We start from the raw sequence: 13346 nt of genomic DNA on the forward strand, positions 1-13346 counted from the left end.
CCAAACATCTCTGACAAGGTGAGAATCCTGGACCGTGATGGGACGAGATCAACTGGAGTCCTGTCCTGGGAGAGCTGGGGCACCTGAGCAAGGTGGGCAGAGGGTTGAGCTGCTGCCTTCAGTATTTCACTTAAGGAATGCCTCCATCCACCCACCTCCATCCATGCCCTCTGGAGTCTTAGTGTTTGGGTAGGCTCTATGCTGAGCCCTCCCTCTCATGTCGATTGGTGACTCCAAGACTGAACTGATGCCAAGCTGTGCCCTTACCAGGCCTCACATGGGAACATGTTCTGGAATTGCTGAGAGGGACATAAACACTGAAAATCTGGACTTCTGGGTCTACTATGACTGAGGCAATGAGGACCTGAGGCAGGTGGACACAAGTCAGGGGGCCCTCTAGGCAGGGCAGCTGCTAGGGGAAAGGGCTGCAGTGGGGGGCAGGATCTGTATGCCTTGAAAAGGACTCCTTTTGGGAGTTAAACTTGGAAAATGGGTGCCAGGTCTGCTCAGTTCTAGGGTGTAATTGGGCATGTTTCCCCATGGAATGAGATGCTAGTGAACATGTTATATAGAACCAAGACTTGTGACCTGGCTGAACATGGGGACAAGACTTAATCTAAGATATCCTATGTGACCCTGATCCCACCGGCAGCACATACTTGAGAATCTCACCCTGGACAAGTCCAGCACTCGCTCAGCCCCTTGTGGGGAGGATGTGTCCTATGGGGTGCTTTAGGGCCTGGTAGCCTTGCTCTGCCCCCTTGTGAAACATTGAGGCTGGAGTTCTCAAGCTAAGAGTGGGATTCTCATTTCCTGTGGAATCCTGATGGCTGACTGCAGCATGAGGGGGGCTGTAGACCTCGAGGCCTTCCTGGACCTGCCTGGAAACGGATAACTGATAAGCTCAGTTATCTTTTGGTGTACTGCCTGGTGTCTTGGAGTGACAGCCCATGACTGACGTTGTGGCTTGATAACCAAGCAGGGTATCTTTATGGGTGGTGCTGACCAGCTGTCTGGGGCGGGGAGTGCTGGGGGCATCCCAATTGACGTGGGAATTTTCCTACTTTTGCCTGCCTGCCTGCCTGCCTTTAAAGTGAGATGTCCTGGAGCCAAGCCCTGAGGTGGGGTGTGGGGCGGCTGCAGCATAAGGTGTCTGCTGCTGAACCAGGGGGATGTCCTAATCCAGAAATCTTGCCTTGGGCATGCAGATGCCTGGGTCCCCAAAACTGACAGCTCGTAGTCCAGGGCTTGGATGTCCTCTTCCCACGAAGGATATGAAGTCGGCTCGTGATGCTAGGAGACAGACCCCTTTCTAGGCAGATTCATCTGAGACTTTTCCTAAGGCAGACAGGCTAGGTAGAAACACCAGGAGGCCACCTGGCCTAGCTCAGGAAAGGAACCTGGCAGGAGCCCAAGCCTGTCATCACAGGAAACACGACAGTCTCCATTATGTCCTGAGCATATTGAGAACTGGGGAGACTTGGACCCTGTCAAGTTTCCAACAACCTCCAGCAGCCTTGAAGTCTGTCACTTCCAACGCTGCTTCCTGGTCTGGTCTTGTGGTCCTTAACTTGCATCAGAATTTTCAGGCTTCCGGGAGAGTTGCCTTTATCTCCAGCCAGCTTCCTAGGCTGTGCAGACTAGGAAGCATTCTCAAGGTGGTGGTCCCTGGGTGTTGAGGGAAGAGGGGCTCAAACAGGATGCACAGCAGGAATCCTGTCAAAGCAGGTTTTTCCTGGAACTTGCACCCCATCCCCTATATGCAAGGATGCCATGTGAATGACCTCGTTTCCAGCTTTCTGGTTTTTCTCACCTGATGAATGTCAAAGTTGTACCTTGTTAAATGTAGTTGCTTGCCTGACTTGGGAGCTCAAGGCAGGGAAGTAGAGTGTAGTGCTGATGCAGACACTTGTTTTTGTCTGTTTAGGATCTAAAAACATCCCACAACTACTTCTGGAGGTGTTGAGGGTTTTAGGGTTCAGTATCCTATGAAGTACAGCTGAATAACATACTGTTAGATCCCAGGATTCCAAGTATACCAGGGTGACAATTTGACCAGGGACACATGGGAGAGGCCATGTTCCTCTGGTCATCTTTCATGGTGGACAGAGTGCTCAATAGAGGGCCTTCAAGAGCTAAGGACTCTTCTACCTTGAGTGGGATGAGGCTATTAGCTCCTGGGTGACCACCTGTGTCTGGGATGTTCCTGGATTCCATACCCCTGCTGATCCTTTTCTCAGTGTGCACTCCATCTCAAGATGCCAGGAAAAGATGGAAGTGATGAGGGAAGGAGGGGTGGGCTCATAGATCTGGCCCTCAGAAGAGGGGGCAAATGACTCACTTCTGATACCCAAGCTCCAGACTTGTAATGACCTTGATCCTGATGTGGTTATAAACTCATCAGCTGTCACTGCCTTCTGGCTGAACTGATCTTAGGACAGGAATTTCATTTCTTCCAATTAGGGTATCTATAGTACTTCAAAATGGTTTTATCACATAGTGGCTTTGCATTGACTTCATAATCCCACATAGATTTCTGAAGATAATTCATTCATACCAGCTCCAACTAGTCTTCACTGGGCTTGGCTCTAACTCCATGTCTCTCGCCTGACCTCTTACATCAGACTGGTGTTCAAGTCATGTCCGTGGAGATACCTAAGTCTCTACTGGCAACAGAATCAGTATATAGGTGAGGGTGGTGGTTATTCATGGGCTTTCCTCACTGTAGGGCCCCTGGAGGCCTGAGGCTGTCCACAGATGTCCTTGAGCTGGATATGATGGGGCTCTTTTACCCGAGGGTTGTCCCAGGATGTTGCCAAAGAGAATAGAGGAAGGCACCTTTTTGGAGCGTGGTCTTTGCATCGATTGGGGGTTACTTAGTCTCATTAGTTGAATACCCTGTCATCAGATAAGATTAACTTTGGCCTTGTTTGCTGTCCGCTTGAGAGCCCACTGCAATGACTGAAAGGAAGTGAGGTTTTCAACCCTTTCTTCCTTTGCCAATCTCAGTGGAGCCTGACTTGAGGCATCCAGGGCAAGAGTCCCTATGCAGCCCTCGTAGGGTTGGAGAGGATGCTTGTCTGCTGTCAGTCCCTGGCCTGGTGGACCCAACCAGGGCTGTCTCATCATCCTGTGTGCCTGCTTCCTGTCTTGGGGTTGTCCTTACTCTCAGCAGTTGGGTGCTCTGTGGAATGTACTGGAGTCCTGCCAGACGAATTCCCAACAGACCACATCTCACCTCACCCTGAACACAAGGGGCATGTGCTTTGGGGGCTGGCATGCCAGGATTTTGAGGCGGTTCTTCCCTAAGCTTTCAGATGTTGGGGTGCTCTTCACGGGTGCTGTTGCCACTATCTTGGGAGGTAGAAGGAAGAAAGATGCCTGAGCATAATGGAATGCGTCAAGTGCATGCAGGCCTAAGGTGTAGGGAGGGTGGTGGCTCTTGGAACTATCATGCTGACGTCTCCAGAAAGCCTTCTGGTTGTCTTGACCCTCCTGGCATCTGAGCTCTTCTTGTCTGTGGTTGTGTAGCCTCAAAGTACACAGCAGCCCGTGGGGTGGGGAGGGGGGAGTGTAGGCTCCACAGCTCCTCTGACCTGGGCTATGTCCTGCCATACCACTCAGGTTTTGCTCTTAGATTTCTTTGCACTTATGTTCTAGGTGTAGATGTCTTGCTCATGCTACTTAGATTTGAGCTTCCTAATCTTGGAAAACTCCTGGTTAAGTATTACCTCAAATACTTAAGTGAGGCAGGAATGGTCAAAAGAGCAGGAGCTTGTGTTCCCATCCCCGGGTCGGTTGGGCCTGGGTAAAGTAGCCCACAATCCTTGTTAGAGTCCTGGGTATATTTCAAAATAGCTTCCCCTGCCAGAGGCATGAGATTCTTCCATTCTCAGTTGAGACTAGGTGTGTGGGGCTCCTGGAAATATAGCCCAAGTCATTACGGTCCCTGGAGTCTGAGCTCATTTTTAGACTACATTGAGCCTATACTCAGTTATCAGATAGTCAAAGCTGTTCCTGCAGGTACTTCTCCCTGCTGGCTGTGACACGGTCCTCTTATCTAGCTCTGTACTTGCTGGCCAGTAGCTTGCCCTGTTCATCCATCGTTGGCTCTCAATGGTTTGCTTCTGGGTTGCTTCAGCTTTGTCAAGACGGGTGAATTCTAAGCTCTTCGATTATCAGACAGTAACCCCTGTCTGGAAAATCTGCCGTTCACATCCAGGTGGGTTTCCTTTTCAGCCACGTCATCACCAAGTAGGTGAGCTGCTTTTTCCAAAATATTAAACTCAAATGGACCTGAACAAAACTTTTTTTTTTTTTGAGGCAACTGTGGGACTTTATTAGCTAAACAGACACCAGCTCCAGCCACAGGCTTGGACCAGCCAGCTGAGAGTGTGGCCTCAGACACACTGGCCAGGTTCCCTGCTTCCTGGCCACGGTTGGAAGCAGTGTTCAGGCCGCCCCACCTTGGTCTAGTCCCAGCAGGCGCCCCCACATCTGGCTCTGCTGTGGGAGTGAGAACAAAGACCCTGCCCGCCCCACTCCTGCTGCCCCGGGCGCTCAGCCGGCACCCACCCTCCCAGGGGCCTGGGCAGGGGCTGGGTTGCAAAGCCCTCCCCTTCCTCCTCTGAGCCAGATGGAAAATGCGTCTCCCAAGAGTCTCCTGGGTAGCAGGATGGAGGCCTGCCCCTCCCTAGCCAGTGTCCACAAGAGGGGGTTGTCCTGGGGGGGGCAGAACAACCAACCCCCAGCACAAGACATCCTGGTGTACAGAGGCCCTGGGAACAGCCCATGCCCCACCCAGGAGCATATCCTAAATGTGCAGGGGCCAGCAAGGCAGGGGAAGGAGGGGGTCCGCTGCCAGGTCCATGAGGTGTGGGTATCGCCTTGGACTTAGGAGAAGGGGGCGCTCGAACCCGCGCCCAGGCCCCTCCCCCTTCAGCAGGAATATCTTCTGTTGGTGCTCCTGGATGGCATCCCGCACTCAGGCATCCCGCACTCAGGCATCCCGCACTCAGGCATCCCGCACTCAGGCATCCCGCACTCAGGCATCCCGCACTCAGGCATCCCGCACTCAGGCATCCCGCACTCAGGCATCCCGCACTCAGGCATCCCGCACTCAGGCATCCCGCACTCAGGCATCCCGCACTCAGGCATCCCGCACTCAGGCATCCCGCACTCAGGCATCCCGCACTCAGGCATCCCGCACTCAGGCATCCCGCACTCAGGCATCCCGCACTCAGGCATCCCGCACTCAGGCATCCCGCACTCAGGCATCCCGCACTCAGGCATCCCGCACTCAGGCATCCATCATGGCCTCGGAGGCGACCCCGTCCTCGGAGGCATTCGCCCTTGGCCTGCCAGGACAGAGCCAGCTTAGCGATCTCCTGGCCCGACATGCCCTCCGTCAGCCGAGCGATCTCTGGGCACTTCCTCCCGTAGTCAAACTTGGGCCAGCTTCAGACGCTGCTTTCCCTCTGTGGCCAGCTTCAGACGCTGCTTTCCCTCTGTGGCCAGCTTCAGACGCTGCTTTCCCTCTGTGGCCAGCTTCAGACGCTGCTTTCCCTCTGTGGCCAGCTTCAGACGCTGCTTTCCCTCTGTGGCCAGCTTCAGACGCTGCTTTCCCTCTGTGGCCAGCTTCAGACGCTGCTTTCCCTCTGTGGCCAGCTTAAGACGCTGCTTTCCCTCTGTGGCCAGCTTAAGACGCTGCTTTCCCTCTGTGGCCAGCTTAAGACGCTGCTTTCCCTCTGTGGCCAGCTTAAGACGCTGCTTTCCCTCTGTGGCCAGCTTAAGACGCTGCTTTCCCTCTGTGGCCAGCTTAAGACGCTGCTTTCCCTCTGTGGCCAGCTTAAGACGCTGCTTTCCCTCTGGCCAGTTTAAGACGCTGCTTTCCCTCTGGCCAGCTTAAGACGCTGCTTTCTGTGGCCAGCTTAAGAACATACTTATCAAAATACATTCTCACTAGGCGCGTTCGCTCCTGCTGCCCGGGCGGGTCGAAATGAACCACTCTATCGATACGGTTGCGGATGTCTCCGTAAAACTGCTTGGGGTGATGGCTGGCCAGGACCAGCATGAATTTGTTGCTGCTCTGCCTTGTGTAGTTTAGGAAGTCGTTCTCTGCGGCTCTGAGGTGGTAATTGCTCATCTTCTCAGTGGACGTCCTTGCTTCCAAAGGACGGCGTCCGCTTCATCCACGAAGAGCAGGAGGCCGCGCCGGCTGGTATTGGCCCAGTCAAACAGCTCGTGCATGGCAGTCACGCCTTCCCGCCCCATGAGGGCCACGTCCTCGCCTGTCATGATGGCGTAGTCCATGCCCGAGTTCAGGGCGAGATTCTTTGCAAACAGCTTCTTCCCTGTGCCTGGTGGCCCGTACATCAAGACGTTCTCGTGCAGGTTGCGATCCTTCGTGTTCATTGTTGCTATGACAATGCCGCGCACCCGCGCTTCCGGGCTGGGACTCAGCACAACACCTTCCAGCACGTCCTGGGGCCGACTGAGCTGCTGCCGGCGGACCTGGAAGGGGGTGCTGCTGGGCCTCCAGCACCGTGATGCGGGACTTCTCGTTCACCAGGGACGGCTTCCATAGCCGAGTCGCGATGAAGCGGGCCCCGGCGGCTGTTCCATTCTTGGCAGAGTAGACCCCGCCAGCCAGCAGGGTCGGCCCAACCACCGTGGCTGTCACTATGTCCCGGTCTGTTACAAAGGCATAGAATCTTCCCAAACACGGTGAGAACCATCCTAATGGACGCCGAGAGTCTGATGGTGCTTCTGCACGGACGACTCCTGCTTCTGTAAGTTCTCATAGACAAGTTTGAGCTTGGACTGTTGATCCCGCTGCAAACTCTGCTCCTTCATCTGTACCAGATTCGTGGCTTCCTTTGACATGGCCTGCGGGTGCAGAGGCATGGAGGGCAGGTATTAGGATACGGGGATGACTGGGTGAACAAAACATTTGTTTCAACCATGTTGAAGTTTACAATTGGTGACATTAATTGCATTTATAATGTTGTGCACCTATCACTGACCCCCACCAAGAAACTGCAACCACTAAGTCTTTCTTGGTATCGACATTGGGTTGGTTTCCATGTTCTGGCTGTCATGAATAGTGTTGCAGTGAACATTGGGCATGAAGGTGTTTGCTTCAATCCTTTTGCAGTTATCTTGGGTAAATAAGAGGGGAACTGCTGGATCATATGGTAATTCTTAGGTTTTTGAGGAACTGCTTCTGGAGGTGGTTCTAGCTGGAAGACTTACTCCTGAGGCCCCTGAATAAAATCCCCCTATGACATCTACAGTCCACGTAGCAGTTACATGATTGAAATTAGAAGTGTATCTGCTTCACAAGCCTCGACCCACATTGTTCAGGGCTGTTCTGACTTCAGGGAAAACTCAATAATTGGTAACAAAGAATACCTGAAAGGGGATCCGTCAGTCCTCAGATCTGGTGCCTCAAGGATCAGACTTGAGAAATCGGTCCCCAACTTGGACATTGAATTCTCAAAGATGTCTTTACTTGGTGACTTCAGGTTTTGAAGCGGATGATTATCCACGGGCAAACAGGCTGAATCTACTCAGTGTCTCATTACTTAGGACCGTTTTTCTGTTCTGCACCGAACAGGTGGTACCTGGCTTTGCTAGACTTGGCATTTCTGGGCAAGGTACAGTTTCCTTAGGCAGCTGTTCCTAAGCCTGGAGTAGTTCTGATGCTTGTCCTTGCGATTCTTGGATCTTTCCCGGCCTTGTCGATCCTGGGGGTGTGGGGAGTGTTTTCATCCCGCTTCTCAGAAGGCTTTTGAGTGCTCCTAAGTGGTGGTAGTGACCAGTGGTGTTACAGGCTCATCTTACAGAAAGGGCATGTCTCTAAAATCCCTGTGGATGGAGGCCTCTCTTGACACCCTAACTTCCCTAGACTGACACTGTGCGGGGGTCCCAGGAGCATCTTGGGTAGTCACCTGCAGCCTGACAGGCAGCTGCTACTAGAGGCAGGATGTTCTAAACATGGGAGCCTCCTAGAAGCAGGTCCCCAACTCCGGGGGGTCACCCTGGGTAAGAAGCTCCGTGTGCTTATCTGAAGGCACGCAGTTGGGCCCACAAGGATTGGCCATGTGGAAGAAGGAAGGTTCCTAATGGCCTGCTGACTTACCCCTTGACCCTAGGACTGACCATGGGATGCCCTTATCACTCCTGGGCATGGTAACCCTCCTATTATAGACAAGAGTATCTCCTCCAAAGAGTTGGCATCTAGCGCTCTTCCTTGGGAGGCTGAAGGCTGGCAGATTGCTTCTGAATGGGAATCTGCTCCTGTAGAACTCAAGACTCTTGGATTGCAGGGAAGAGGCTCTGCCAGTCCTTGTGCTATGTCCCAGGGAAGAGACTGTTGGCAGGGAATGGTGAAGAGGATTCAGCCTTTCTCCCTCACAGAGGGAGAGGGGGGCAGTTGGGGCCCACAAAATAGTAACTTCCCTCCAGCACCCCTGCTGATCTCCAGCCTGATCTCCAGAATTGTGCAGTCAAGGGCCATATGTGCTGGGGGCTGGGCTCTGTGGTTCTGCTTGTTAGGGATGTTTGGCTGGGCAGGGCTATGAAAGCAACTTGGAAACAAACCGGGGTGTTTTCTTCAGTATCTCATCTGATATGTCAGTCCTGCTTTTCTGAACTTCCAGTAGCGTGAACTGTGACTGAAGAAAACTTCTGAAGCATGAACTCTTAAGCATGACTTTATCAGACTCCGAAATTGCTCATCTAAGCCCAGTGGCAGTGGGTTTGACAACCGTCCCCTGAACTTGCTTATTCTGTTCATCTGTTTGACTGTATCTTCGTGCCGTAAAGATGAAGTCATTTTTTTGGACATTGAGCTGTCAATTCTGAAAAGTGGTATAGGCTTTCAAATTGGCCCACCTCTACTTGCTAATACACTTTGGAGGAGAAAGCATGGATACTTCTGTGCCTCCACATATCCACTTTAATTTGTAACCTCTAAGGAAGGGAATGAGTTACAGAAAACACTTTCATGATGAATTCTAAAGGTTCTCTTAGAAACAGACATTATGCAGTGAGCTTCTTAAAAGCAAGCCTTTTTAACGTGGTCTACATACCACATTGCCCACTCGTTTGGCAATTTTTAGCTTGAGGCTCTAGGAAGACCCAGCAGTAGATGTTGCTGGATAATGAATATCGATGGCGGAGACCAGGTGACACAAACTTGGAGAGATGGAACAAGTTCATACTTGCTCAGTGTCCAGTTACTGGTAGTTAGCACTTGTGCTTCTCTTGAAATGGTTCAGGAGTCTGATTGTACTTGGAGGCGAATGAGCCACCCGGCTTCCCAGGAAATGTGGACAGAAGTCCTGGTTGCCTGGAGATGGGCTCTGGGACACCAGGATAAAGGGATCTGATGGGAATGCTGGACCATGGACTGGGGGTGGGGGAGCTGTCCCAGGAAGTGACCCTGGTAGGGTTCTTCAGTATACTTCAATGCCTGTCTTTCACAACTGACCTTTTTGTTGTTCCTTCCCACACTAGCTAGCATAACCATAACTTATTCCTTGAACCACCATTTACTAAGAGATATTACATCGGAAAACGGGCAATTCTGTGCATAGTGAACCTAGAACTACCCAGGGAGGCGATAGCCCTCTCCTGCTGACCTGACGGTAAAGGGAGGGTCTTCCCAGGCTGAGCCCCTGGCGAGCTGTCCTGGAGGCTCTGCCCTCAGTGGCCCAGGTCTGTCACTGCCCCATCTGAGCCCCAGCCTACTGCCTATGCTGACTGTGTGGCCCTGCCCATCCCTTACTCTAAATTCAAGCGTGGCTCACTTCTAACAGGTTGTCTGTGCCCCCTTTCCCAGGAGAAGGGTTGACTTGTAAAGATTCACATCTTGTCATGGGCACAGGACCTCTCTGGGGTGGGGATTATCGAACTGTGAAGCTCCCAAGCAGATTTCCTTGTCTGTGCTGCCTAGTGGCCCACCAGGTGGTGCCAAAGGACTCCCCTTAGCCAGGGTCTAGGATGGAAAGGAAGCCACTGGCTCTCTGGATTCGAGGATAGATTTTGAGGATGGCACTGGGGGAGTCTCTTACTGTCCTTTAGAAGGGCCTGTATTCTGAGATGCAGGCAGTGACTCCCACCTGGGAGTGATATCACTGAGCAGGAGAGCCCGGCACTTTGGCTCACGTGAGCCAGAGCTCCACACTCAGGTGTCTGTGCTTCCTGGGTTGGGGGCTCTGCTGAGTAGAGAAATGTATTTCCTTGGTCTTGTTTTATGCACATCTCAATGTTAAGTGACCTCTGGCACAGGTTTCTTCTACATTTTTATTCAAGTTAAACATAGGAGCCACAGTTGTAAAATCTCACTTGGCAAAGGCAGAAGTAAACATGCAGTAAAGGGGGGTGACTCCAAGTGATATTTGAGTTTCAGTGGCGATCCATAAGGCGGTTGCCACACTTGAACTTGGTTCTGAATCTTTTAGTGTCTATAGGGCTAGATCACAAAATTCCGACTTCAAGACTAATGAACTTCAAGACTAATGACTATGTGCACACCACTGGCTTCCAGTAGTGATCTGAACCAAGTCTAAAGAGTTTACTGACAGCTCTCAGATATAAAAGGCTAAGCATGCTGCGCAGTGGCCCACACTTAAGTTTCACTTCCCAGGCTCTTGTGAGGGATCTGGGTCTTTCTATCCAGAGTTCCCCTACTGTTGGTCTAAATTTCTGAAGACTTGAGTTCAATTTGCCAGGCAACTGGTTTTGCTTGGAAAGACTATCTTTACATCAGATCCAAGCATGGGAGGTTGGCCTTGGAAATCCAATCAAGATTCCATGGGTGAGACCTCCTTAGAAGCCTGAGGGGGCAAGGAGTTGGGAATCCTTGCCAAGATGTGGCAAACAGCTGTAGGCTGATATCTCACTGACTGCCTGAGGGCGCCATGAATACATCCTCAGGTGAGGACCAGTGAGCAGTTGACCAAGTCAGGGAAATGCAATGACAAAGGATCCAGATAGTCTCTGCAGAATGTCTGGAAATGCCTCCGGCTACTGGCCATTTTATCTAAACATACTAGTTTTCTCCCCCTTAACTGAAAATACAAAGTGTTAGTGACCACTTGCATGATGGTGGCTGTACTAGTCAGGGTTTCCTAGAGGAACAGAATAGGATGGATACACATAAAGGGGAGTTTATTAACTTACACAATCACAAGATCCCCAAATACGCTGTCTGCAAGCTTGAGCAAAGAAGCCAGTCCTAGTCTCAACTGAACTTTTGGAGTCTGATGTTTGAGGTTAGGAAGCACGTCCAGCATGGGACAAAGATGTAGGCTGGGAGGCTAGGCCAGTCTCACCGTTTCCTTTTTCTGCCTGCTTTATATTTGCTGGCAGCTGATTAGATTGTGCCCAACAGATTGTGTTGGGTCTGGTTCTTGCAGCCCACTGACTCAAATTTTAATCTCCTTTGGCAACACCCTCAGACATACTCAGGAACAATAGTTTGCATCCTTCAAGTTGACACTTCAGTATTAACCATCACAATGGTTAATGCTGTGGCAAAATGACTATACATAACAAAAATTATGCCACCCATTAGCAAATTCTGCAGGGCAACTCCTCTGGAGACAGTGCTTTTTGCAGAAGGTTGTGAAGCTTTGAGAGAACCTTGAACAAATTCCCAACATAGGAACAGCCTGCATCATTTCATTTCAGCGTGTCTTTTAACGCTGATTGCTTTTCACTTTCTGGCAGTTTCCCAGGCTCTGGGTTTGGCAGGCACATCCCCTTCACATCAGGACCATCTCCACGCTCATACCCAGTCTTCATCTGAACCAGTTCCTGGCCATCGGCTTCCAGCTCAGGCCTTTGAGCTGCAGATGCTCCCTCATCCTTTCTCTCCTGAGCAGGTGAAGGATCCTGTCTTTGAGTTGGTGGTTCCACTTCAGGTGGTTCATAACTGCTTGGGCAGAATAGGCCAGGTCACCTCAGGTTGTACAAATTGTGTTGGTCTAGGCTGATTGATCTTCCTCGCTGACTCATATTTCACACAGATGAGTCTCAGTGAAGAGTCTGAACCGCAGGAATGCGACAGTACATCCTCACAGCTCCCTGGGACAGTCTTTTTCTTGGTGTTGATTCTGCCTCACACTTACGTCCAAACTTTGAAAAGGGACCCTACTGATTCTCATGGAGGGAACAGGCACGCAGGAGATCTGTGTACAGCATCAGAAGGTGTGAGGCTGCCTTGTCAGTGTGGTCCCCATCTTTGTGCTAGTAGCTGCTTCTCACCAAGAGCCAAAGTTCTTCCGGGTTGGTAGGAGAGGAGGCAGTGCCAAATCTTTTTCCCTGGCTTTGGACCACGTTTACATCCACTGCCGCTCATGGCTCATGGTGGTTGTGTGGTTGAATTGTCTGGAAGTATATGCTGCCTTGATTTAGGAATAAAAAAGATCTAGGACTAAGCAAAGGGAAGCTGTCGCATCACAATTGAACCTGATAGTTTGCCAGCCCAGCAGGGAGGTTTGGAGCAAGTTGTGGAGCTCAGTTTGAATCCCACATTAGGTGCAAAGGGCTCAGCTCAATGTTGGCTTGGAGCCACCCCAAGAGGAACATGAGCTAACAGCTGGAGGGTAAGCATGCTCACAGCTAGACAGCAAGTCCAGTGAAGGTGGGGTGTGACGTGTTGCCTGATCTGCAAGTGATGGGCAGCTACGGTCTCATCGGATCTGTAAGGGCTGTCATTCTAAGATGTAGTTGGCTATTCACTATCTCCTCCTGCCAACTTAGAATCTTTCATAGTTGGCCAACACTTGACTGATTTAGATTGCTGCTTTAGGTGATCAAAGTCTTTTGTTGCTAAGTGGTCTGAGACCCTGGTCTTGTCAGGTAATGGCCACTGTGAGGCCTAGCCACTTGTAACACTGGGTGTGGGAGCTCCAAAAAGTGCCCTATCATTCGCATCCCATAAGCTTTCCTCCATATATCAGCAACCCCTGATCTCCGGGCAAAGGAGCTCAGAATAATCTGGTGGCATTGCTTTTGTCCCCTGGTGCAAGTGTCTAGAACTGCAGTGTCTCAGCCTGCCAGAACTGATCTTGCAGGAATGGAACATAAACGTCTCCCTCGTGTGATTGTGAGTTGTGAGGGAGAAACTTCTCCCTTGGATCTAGACTTATACTCTTGCTACCAGAGAAATAGTATAGGGCACCTGCCCAAAGTACTGCGACTCGAATATGCTAGTTCCAGACTGGGTTTCTTGCTAGCGAACTGCCAGTGAACTTGAGGGTAGGCTATGGAAGAGGCCATCACAAGCCGGACTTTTCCTCGAGCCCCGGGTTGGGTCGGCTGTGAATACTTCA

The 13346-nt window shown here is 51.3% G+C and overlaps 1 long non-coding RNA gene and 1 pseudogene across 1 annotated transcript in view; one reads left to right on the forward strand and one right to left on the reverse strand.

Annotated features, from left to right (window-relative positions):
- The window catches only part of LOC135970879 (uncharacterized), a 292572-nt gene that overhangs the window by 14236 nt on the left and 264990 nt on the right, over nt 1-13346 (forward strand). The window lies entirely within an intron of this gene.
- Nucleotides 4814-6885, reverse strand: LOC102130628 (ATPase family AAA domain-containing protein 3C pseudogene; annotated as a pseudogene).

This window comes from Macaca fascicularis, chromosome 5 (assembly GCF_037993035.2).
Source record: "Macaca fascicularis isolate 582-1 chromosome 5, T2T-MFA8v1.1".
NCBI classification, from domain to species: domain Eukaryota; kingdom Metazoa; phylum Chordata; class Mammalia; order Primates; family Cercopithecidae; genus Macaca; species Macaca fascicularis.